The sequence below is a fragment of the Vitis riparia genome, chromosome 4 (assembly GCF_004353265.1).
Source record: "Vitis riparia cultivar Riparia Gloire de Montpellier isolate 1030 chromosome 4, EGFV_Vit.rip_1.0, whole genome shotgun sequence".
NCBI lineage: Eukaryota > Viridiplantae > Streptophyta > Magnoliopsida > Vitales > Vitaceae > Vitis > Vitis riparia.
The window spans coordinates 23,378,506-23,388,854 of record NC_048434.1 but is presented as its reverse complement, the minus strand read 5'-3'; positions in this window follow the sequence as shown (position 1 = coordinate 23,388,854).

The window sequence follows — 10,349 nt, the reverse complement described above, 5'->3', positions numbered from 1 at the left end:
CATAGTGTGCCTTTGTCTATGTCTCCTTGTTTGGACATTCATAGTGAAAATGTCCAAGCTTATGGCAATTGTAGCACTCAGTGGTAGACTTGTCAAAGCTTTGTTTACCTCTACCTTTTCCTCTTCCTCTAAATCCACCACGACCTCGTCCTCTTCCTCTTCCTTTTGATTGATTTTCATAAGTACTTGTTTTTCCACAAAATGGTCATTCATGCATTGTTCATGCACCAGAAGACTGCTTTATAGCACATCAATGGAAAATGTGTCTAGATTATTAGACTACTCGATAGAGCACACGACATAGTTGAATTTAAGACTCATAGATCTCAAAATCTTTTGAATGACCACAACATCCTTCATTTTCTCACCATGAACTCTCATCTTGTTAGCTATGGTAAGGGTTCGAGCAAAGTACTTATTCACATATTCCCCTACCTTCATGTTTAGCATCTCAAATTCCTTTTGAAGAGTTTGTCGTTGTGCACGTTGCACCCGTGCCGTTCTTTGGTACTTTTGCTTCAAAGAGTCCCAAATGCTCTTTGTTGTATCCTTGTTCAGAATAGTCTCTAGGAATGATCGATCAATGGCTTGGAAGAGATAATTTTTAACCTTTAAATCCTTTAGTTTTGCATCTTCAAGCACCTTTTTTTTGTCTTTTAGTGAGTTCTGCTCCTGTTTTTGCTGTAGGGATCCCTTAATCTATCAAGTTCCAATATTCCTTCGAACGCAAAAAAATTCTCTATGAGCATACACCAATGATCATAGTGTCCATCAAGTTTTGGAATTTCTGGTTGCACAAAGTTACTTTCAGTTGTCATCCTTACTGTTACACTCTTAGAAGACTGTTGCTTCTTAGGTTTTTATGAGGCCCAATGATGTGACTTTGATACCAAATGTTAAGAAATCTTATTATTGAATAAATAACTTACTAACTTATCAATGGCCTTATAAAGATAACTCAAATAGAATTAAAAGTAATTCATGTTTAATAGTTCTAGAAATGTGGTCTATGACTAAAGAATAGATCAAACTAAACAACACATCATTTATCAATAGAGAATACAAACAAATCAGTAACAAACTACCTAAAACAAATACTTCAACAGTTCCATGAGCTACATCTCTCTCATGTATGATTTATTAATGAATAGTTTCTTATTATTAATAATTAATTATTTCATTGTTTTTCTACATCATGGTGTTAGACTAAAATAAGAAATTAGGAGAAAAGAAAGAAAAAAAAGCAAAAATAGTTCTCAAAAGTTTGTAATGATGCATTCAAATATGGAGTTAATGAGTCATGTTCCATATTAATAGCAACAAACAACCATTAGTGCGGTGGCTAACCGGTTGGTTTAGGCCTCATTAAATATTAACTTTATCCTACAAATATATTCAAAACATTAGAACTATTTTTATGGATTGTGAGGTGCACATAAACGCGTCTCTTTGCCAATTTGAAAGGAAGAATGTTGTTAAGAGTGCAAGTGTTTGCCCCGTAGCTAAGTTTGAACATAAAGGGGAGGTTCAAATTTCATAGGTCGGCGTTTGGGAAAAGATATAGAAGTTATGGGAAGCTTCCCTCCACGTATCATTCACAAGCTCAAGATCCTTTGACTATCCAAGTTAAGCAGATAATTTGTATGAGAACAATCCGTCTGGACCAAGACAAGTTTTGTCTGGCGCAAAAGGAAAGATAGATTTCTTTCTTCCCTAATGTTAGATGGAATGGACAGACTAAGCCGACTGGAGACTTCCAAACGGACAAACCAAGCCAGTCAGAAATTTCAGGCATTGAGTGGATGATTAACCGCCACCAATGCCTAAGCGACAATCAAAACAACATTTACACCCAAAAATCAATGTCCCTCAGTCGTTATGCGCAATCAGTGACATTGATAAACATAAATGCACAATCAACAACATGGTCCGAGATTCTTGCACAACAGACGATAAATGACACTAATCAACAACTCTTATTTGGTATGATTGTCCCATCCATACTAAGATAATGACATTGACTACCTTATTAAAGCATAATATCCGTCATGATGGCAATCATCAACGTAAGAAAGGCATGAATGCACAATCAATGCTGCGATGATGGCACCATATGTTCTATAAAAAACCCCTTAGAATCATGAAAAATGTGCACACACACATAACCATTCAAAAAGTTGGATTCACTCTGGCTAGATTTTAACTTAAGTTTCTGAGGGGCATGCTTGAACCACTTGTCCGGATATCCTTTTGTATAAGGAAGCAATCCGTTTGACTTTAGTGAAGCTAGACAAGCCTGTATCCAGTTTGCACAACACCAATATTGGCACCGTTTGTGGCAATTGACTAAGGATGTCAACACCCTCCAAAAACAAATCACTAGTTATGTGTGACGAATACTATTTTGTTCGGCACGAAAGGATGGGGAGATGCCAACGAGAAAATGAGTGGTGGATGTAGACTTTATTCCGCCAAACGAAACAACTAAGAGAAGAGAACGAAGAGTTGCATGCTTAAATGTTAATAGTGGGCTCCTCTTAAAGTTGGCACACTCATAGCCGATAAACAACCTCATGACAAACTGTTGAGGCATTTTTCCTTGGGAGCACATAGTTATCCTCTAACAGCTACTCGAGACGATCTAAGGAGGAGTCTTCACCAGCTCGTCAAATGCTATCAGACAAAGACACTAGCTTCACTCAGGCATCAAGGAAAAAGAGGCACTATAGAGAGTTGCATTTATATGACACGATGCGAGCCCTATTAGGACCTCAAGCACTAGGTGTGGAGACACAACTGCTCATGTCAAAAACCTTGAGGGCACGTCTAGGTCAACCAGTCGCAATAACCACATCCGGATGACCCTCTTAACCACAAAGGCAGCAGCAGGCGGGAGTGCCAACAACACAAGCCCTGCTTAACTTTATCAGTCGACAGTTGGATGATATGCTCTCCACGCCATTTGGCCCCCATATAATTATTTATGAACTGCCTAGAGGGTTTGAGGTGCCCAAATTCACAATGTACGATGGGACGAGTGACCCGTTTGACCACATCATGCACTTCAGGCAGCTCATGACCCTCGACATAGGGAACAATGCACTGATGTGCAAAGTCTTTCCGACTAGCCTACATGGCCAAGCTTTCTTCTGGTTCCATCATTTTTCGCAGAATTCCATGAACACATTTTGGGACGTCTTAGAAGCCTTTGTGGGCCACTACCTATATTCCATTTGCTAAAAGTAGAACATAAGCACACTGTAGAACATCAAGTTGCAGGAAAATGAAACGCAAGAGATTTCATGAAACGGTTTGAACAAACAATGCTTCAAGTTGAATCTTATAGTATGGATGTCATCTTACAGATCTTCAAGTGAAGCATCAACCCGGACATTCCATTTTCCGAGTCCCTCGTGAAAAAGCCACTCATAATAATGGATGACCTATCCAGGTGGGCAAACAAGTATTATGTGTTCGAAGATGATGTCCAAGGGGCCTCTCAACAAGTCTTGGTCATCAATTAGCTGACCAAGAATGATAAGGGAATGAGTTCTAAGCCTTATAACCAAACGAGGCAATGTAGCAGAAGACAAGACAACCAACAACAAATAGCTAAAAAGAGCACACTTGAAGAAAAATTAATAAGTGCATTTATATTGAAGAAAAAAAACTCAAAAGAGCATACATTGTTTGTACAGGCATAAAAGTCCAGGTCACAGTTAAGTCCGCTCGCCTTGGGAGTCGTCATTAGTGGAATGTCAGTCTCTTGGCACAGGCCTGTCTCCTAGGGTAGGGCTGTCCAAAATATTCATTATCTTCATCATAAAAAAGGAAGTTGAGAGTATTGTTAGCAATGTCATGTTTCTTCATACAACATCGATAGTTATAGAAGAACATGTCATTCACCTACTTCTGATAGTCCGCTTCTAGATCCTTCTTTTGAGCGACAAACCCTGTCCGGAGGTCTTGTAGCTCTCGCCTCAATTGGACAGTCTCCTCTTCAGTCTTCTTCTTCTCCGTCGTCATAGTCATCTTCTCTTCAACCAACTAGCGAGCCTCGGTCTTTGATGCTTCCTTTTCATCCTTGACCTTCCTCAGTGGACACACATCCTCCTTAGCCAACTTTCAGGCAGCAACAGTCTCGCTCCTTGCCGCCTCCAAGCCGACTTGGACCTCCTCGTTTTGGTCCATGTTATGGGTAATATATGCCCTCATGGTTACAACTACTTCTAGTCGCTGGAAAAGGTGCACTCGTTGCCACATGAGGTTATGAACTTTGGCTATCACTTGGGGACAACAAAAATCACTATGAAATAAGAGGTTAAAGGAAAAATGAGAAAATTCACAAGTGGAAAAAGAGGGGATGACCTACCATTTCTGTTGTCTCAAAAGTAGTGTATTCATTCATATGCATGATGCAGACAATGGCAGTGTCCGAAGTATCGTGAGGAAACCGCACCATGAAGGATCGATTGAGGTCTTCATCCATCTCAACCAGAATCCATTGTGTAACTGGAAAAAAACACTCTTATGTCGTGCATTGAAGGCTCCTTTTTGGTGAATGAGGAGATACAACTTAGAAGCCTAGACATTTCTTCCCGGCTAGGGACGTAGGTTGGCTTTAGGTAGAGATGAGAAGGATTTGCACACTCAAACAATTCCTCACTGACGCTCACCGAGACAACAAAGGGTTTTCTCATCTTGTGATAGGGAATGTTGCCAATAGATGAAGGTTTTTCATCTGAGCTCGAGATGACGACTACAGTAGGAGTCGATAGTGTTGGCTGGATGGAAAGTCTGAACTGGTTGCCAGACGGGCCTTCTTTGAAGAAGAGGGGTCGATTACGATAGACTTAAACAAGCTATTATGCTGTCTCTCGCGAAATCCAGTTCTCAAAATGGTAGTCATCTCATCTTCTTTCTCTTCCCCACAAGTAATTGGGGGCACCAACTGGCTCTCTAGTGTTCCTGCCTTATCACTAGAAGAAGAGGATGACGAAAAAAAGAAGAAGACGACAAAACAGGGGACAAAGTTCTTGCCTTTTGGACGGGACAAGTCGCGGTCTTCTTCTTTTGGGTAGAAGGACCGACATTGGAATTGGAAGCCTAACGGCTAGCAGTTGGAGCTTGCCTCAATGTTCCCTCATAGCATTTCTTCTCATATTCCTCTAGACGAGCTTGATGTGCTTCAAAATCCACTAAACAAGCAATCTTGAAGAAATGTGGATCCTTCAGCACAAAATGTTCATTGAGTACTAGAGACGAATGAGCAAAGGCTTGGAGGTTCTTGTCCAATAGAAGAATGTTGTAAGCCCATTCAGCAACATCAATCTTGAACAACTTGTTTAGACGGGCAAATGAAGCCTTCTCCATCCACTCTATAAGACAACCCAACCTCTCCTTAACTGCATTAGATGAACATAAAGATCGTGAGTAGGTTAGCAACAAGGATAGAATAATAGCAAGACAAGAAGAAAATGGTAAAAGCATGGTCTACTTGGAATCTCCAACGAATGGTGCAGAGCAAAAACTTCTCTTGAACCCTTAGACGAATCGCTCTAGGGGCCAGACACCAAAACATGCCCCTTAGCCCAGCCTTTGCTCGAGCCCAAAAGATTGGTCACGGATTGGAGATAAGGGATGTGGGTAGATAAGTTGAACCTCTCATTTCATCTTATTTGGACAGTATAGATGAACAAGACTTCCAGTAAGGAGAAATCTAATTGGAAATGCATGTCCAACACATTGCACTCCATCAGTATCCAAATGACATTCAAATGAATGAAGGCAGAAGAAATTTGTGTAAAGTGAAGAAATTGTTTAAGAGGGGAAGGAAGGGTGAGATAGAGCCTCGCAACAAACTACTCCTTATTAAAGTATATCATGTTGTTTGAGATATCAACTAACGATAAAGCTTTGTTGTTTGATAGTAGAATCGGGATGGTGTCTGAAATATGAAAACGAGCCCGAAACTCTAGCTCAAACAGGTCACCAACTGAGCGATCCAACCTAGAGCGCTTGACTCTAACATTTTTCCGTCCACCTTATTAAGGCCTTCCGCTGGTAGAAGTATCCCTCCTCTATCCATTAGATCAGATGGATCTGGGCCATATGGGAACCTGCATGGATCAATGCAGTTGTCAAAACCAATCACTCGGCCTGTCCGCTGTTCGGTGTTGCCTTAGCGACGGACATCTAAATCTACTAATTCTTTGAAGAGAGAATTTGAAATGAAATATTTGGGGAAAACAAAATTCTATCTTGGCTTGCAAATGAAGTAGTTTTCAAATGGAATGTTTATCCATTAATCAACATATACTGAAAAAGTTTTCAAGTGCTTTCATATGGATAAATCACATCCACCAAATTCTCCAATGGTAGTTTGCTCACTAAAAATGAAAAATGACATTTTTCCTTCTAAAAAAGATAACGAAGAAATACTTAATCCAAAAGCACCTTATCTTAGTACTATTATGCACTTATGTACCTTGTAAATTGTACATGACTAGACATCTTACTACTTGCTTGCAAGATGTAGTTCCACATGAACTTGAAAACATTGGAATAGAGTCAAACACATATTATGATATCTTCGTGGAACAACTAACATGAGCTTATTTGATTCGAAAGGATGCCAACTATCTTTCAAATCCTCATAAAACTCGATCTCAAATGGGACATATATTTACCTATAGTGGTATAACAATATAATAGAAATTAGATAAACAAACAATGGTAGCCAAAGTTTTTAAATTTGTGAGGATGGATGATCATTTGCTCCCTGATATTTCTCAACTATTATTGTTAACCTTCTCCGGACTATCTATAAAAGGGGATCTACTAATGAAATTTACACAAAGTTTTATTCTCATTATTTCTTCTTTTATTTCTTATCATATTAACTTCTCCTATTACAATGTTTTTAAATTTTTTCTTTATTTTTTATTTCAAAATTTTATATGGATGATCATTTGCTCCCTGATATTTCTCAATTATTATTGTTAACCTTCTTCGGACTATCTATAAAAGGGATCTACTAATGAAATTTACACAAAGTTTTATTCTCATTATTTCTTCTTTTATTTCTTATCGTATTAACTTCTCCTGCTACAATGTTTTAAAATTTTTTTCTTTATTTTTTATTTCAAAATTTTATTTTCTAATAGTCTTTCTAAATATTTTTTTTATAGATATAAATATATTAAAAATGGAAAAGGATAAAGATAAAAAAAAGAAAAAAAAAAAAGAGGAAAATAACCGTTAACATCACAACACAACCGGTTGTTGCAATTTTTCTTTTTCTTTGAACCCGCCACCTGTCTTTACCTATTGGAGACAACTCTTCAATAGGTACTAAAAAGTTGGCATTGCTATAATTTAATTAGCTAAACCTAATTCCTTATTTTAGTATTAAAACGTTCGGTTTGAAGCCTTAGCCAAACTCGATTACCTATTTTAGTAATTTTCTTCGTGATTGTCCCAAATTTTTCTTTTCAATCACAAGAGCTTTAAATGATGAAGAAAATAAATACGATAACTTCAAATATAAAACATACACAGTGCCTATATTTTCATTGGAGTGTAATTGGTGGAATTTGAATAGAATAAATGGCAAGTCCCAGAGAAACAGCTGGGCTGTCGGTGTATGGTTACCAACAACCACCGATCAAATGCAGAAATCAAAATCAAAAGGACTTTTGCTTCATTGCCTTCCTATTTTAAAATAATATATGTATATATATTCTTTGTTATTGGCTTGACTCCACCTAGGCTGCTTAGTAATTAATAATAATATATTAACAAAAAATAAGGATTATGTTAGTGTTGGTGGCCATCCGGACCAAGTCCCCGTTTGGTTTGATGGTAAATTTAGGAAGTTTTTTAAATATTTTTAATACTTGAAAAATTTTATCATTTAAGTATTAAAAATAATATAAATACTTTTTAAAATTATTTTCAAACACATTTTAAGAGTGTGTTTGATAGTGATTTTAAAAAGCGTTTCTAATATTTTTAGTACTTGAAAATTTTTATCTTTCAAGTATTAAAAATATTAAAAACACTTCTTAAAATTATTATTAAAAGCACTCTAAAAATATGTCTAATAGAGATTATAAAGAGTGTTTTTAGTTTTTCTAATACTTAAAATTTTTATCTTTCAAATATTAAAAATATTAGAAACACTTCTTAAAATTAGTGTCAAATAAACTTTAAGAATATGTTTGATAGTAATTCAAAGAAGTGTCTCTAATATTTTTAACACTTGAAATTTTTTTTTCTTTTTAAGTATTAGAAAAGTTAAAAATATTTTTTGAAATTATTGTCAAATGTACTTTAACATAAGTGGAGTAAACACTTATGAAACGATGGTGAGAAATACTCTCTAATTTTTAAAAACCCTTTAAAAATTTATCCTTGGTTGCCAAAAAAATTGATGATTTGAAGGAAATGTAAGTGAAAAAATAAATAAATAAATAAATAAATAAATAAATAATGTAAAAAAAAAAAAAAAAGAATTGATGTTAATAAATTATTTTTATATATATTTTTAAAACATATCTTTTTTTTTTTCTTTTTTTATATAAAAATTAAATAATTTAAAAATACATAAATTTTTAACTTTTTAATTATATTTAGTTTTTTATTAGTTTTTTATTTTAATATTTTCTTAAAATCAAACATAGAATTAAAGAACCACTCAAAGTAATTCTAGGCTAGCATTTGGTAAATGTTTCTTTCAAAAATTACTTTTTGGAAGTTATGTAATATTATAAAAAATACTATGTAAAAAAATAAAAAATAAAAACTCTTGTTTTGGTTTATATTTGTTAGAAATACTGAATGATTGTATTGTATTTCCTGAATGAAAGAATATACATCAGTGCCTTTATATAGGAGGCATATGTGTGCGGTACAAGTAACCTAACTGGGCCTAAAGCCCATAACATAATATACCCATAATATACATTAACAACCCCCCTCAAACTCAAGGTGGATGTGAGACCAACTTGAGGTTGTCAATTAAATCACGAGTGCGTCTTGTAGGAAGTGACTTGGTGAAGATATCTGCAAGTTGATCTTTGGAGGAGACGAAGAAAAGCTTAAGAGCACCATGGACAAGATGATAACGGATAAAATGACAATCAATCTCGATGTGTTTAGTCTGTTCATGAAAGACATCATTGTGAGCAATATGAATGGCACTCTAGTTGTCACAATAAAGGGGAGTAGTAGAGGAGGTGGACACACCCAAATCCTTAAGAAGCCATCTTAGCCAAAGGAGCTCAGATGTGGTATCAGCAAGGGCACGATATTCTGCTTCAGTACTGGAGCGGGCCACAAAAGTTTGTTTCTTACTTCTCCAAGAAATCAAAGAAGAACCAAGAAGGAAGCAGTAACTTGTAGTGGACCTGCGATCAGTAGGATCTCCTGCCCAATCAGCATCAGAGAATGCACGGAGTACAAGAGGAGATTGAGCTGAGTAGAAAAGGCCATGAAAAATGGTACCCTTCAGGCATCAAAGAATGCGCAGAACAGCAGCATAGTGAGTTGATCGTGGAGCAAACAAATACTGGCTCACCTGATGAATAGCATAGGAGATGTTTGGACGAGTAACTGTGAGATAAACTAAGCTGCCAATCAATCGTCTGTAAAGAGAAGGATTAGACAATGGTTTCCCCCCGGAGGGTGTCAGCTGCACATTAAGTTCGACTGGAGTGTCAACATTCTTACTGTCAATGAGTCCGGCTTGAGACAGCAAATCAGAAGCATACTTGGCTTAAGTAATATAAAGACCATCTGTGGAATGAGTAATTTCAAGACCCAGGAAATAGCTGAGATGTCCAAGATCTTTCATCTCAAACTGCTGACTGAGAAAATCCTTGAGTTCTTGAATGTCACTAAGGTCATTACCAGTTATGATCATATCATCCACATATAGAAGAAGCAAAATAGTGTCTTTATCAGTACGACGAAGAAATAAGGCAGAATCATACGGACTGGCAGTGTAACCCAAGCGAAAAATAGTGGAGCTGAACTTGGCAAACCAAGCTCGTGGGGCTTGTTTAAGACCATAAAGTGCACGTCGAAGATGACAAACCTTGTTTGATTCAACAGAGAGACTAGGAGGAGGTTGCATATAGACTGCTTCACTCAGATCCCCATTAAGGAAGGCATTTTTAACATCCATCTGAAAAAGGTCCCATTGACGAGCAGCAGCAACAGCTAAGAGAGCACGAACAGATGAGATACGAGCAACTGGAGCAAAAGTCTCTTCATAATCAATCCCATACTCCTGTGTAAAGCCTTTGGCGACAAGACGAGCCTTGTAGCGCTCAACGGATCCATCA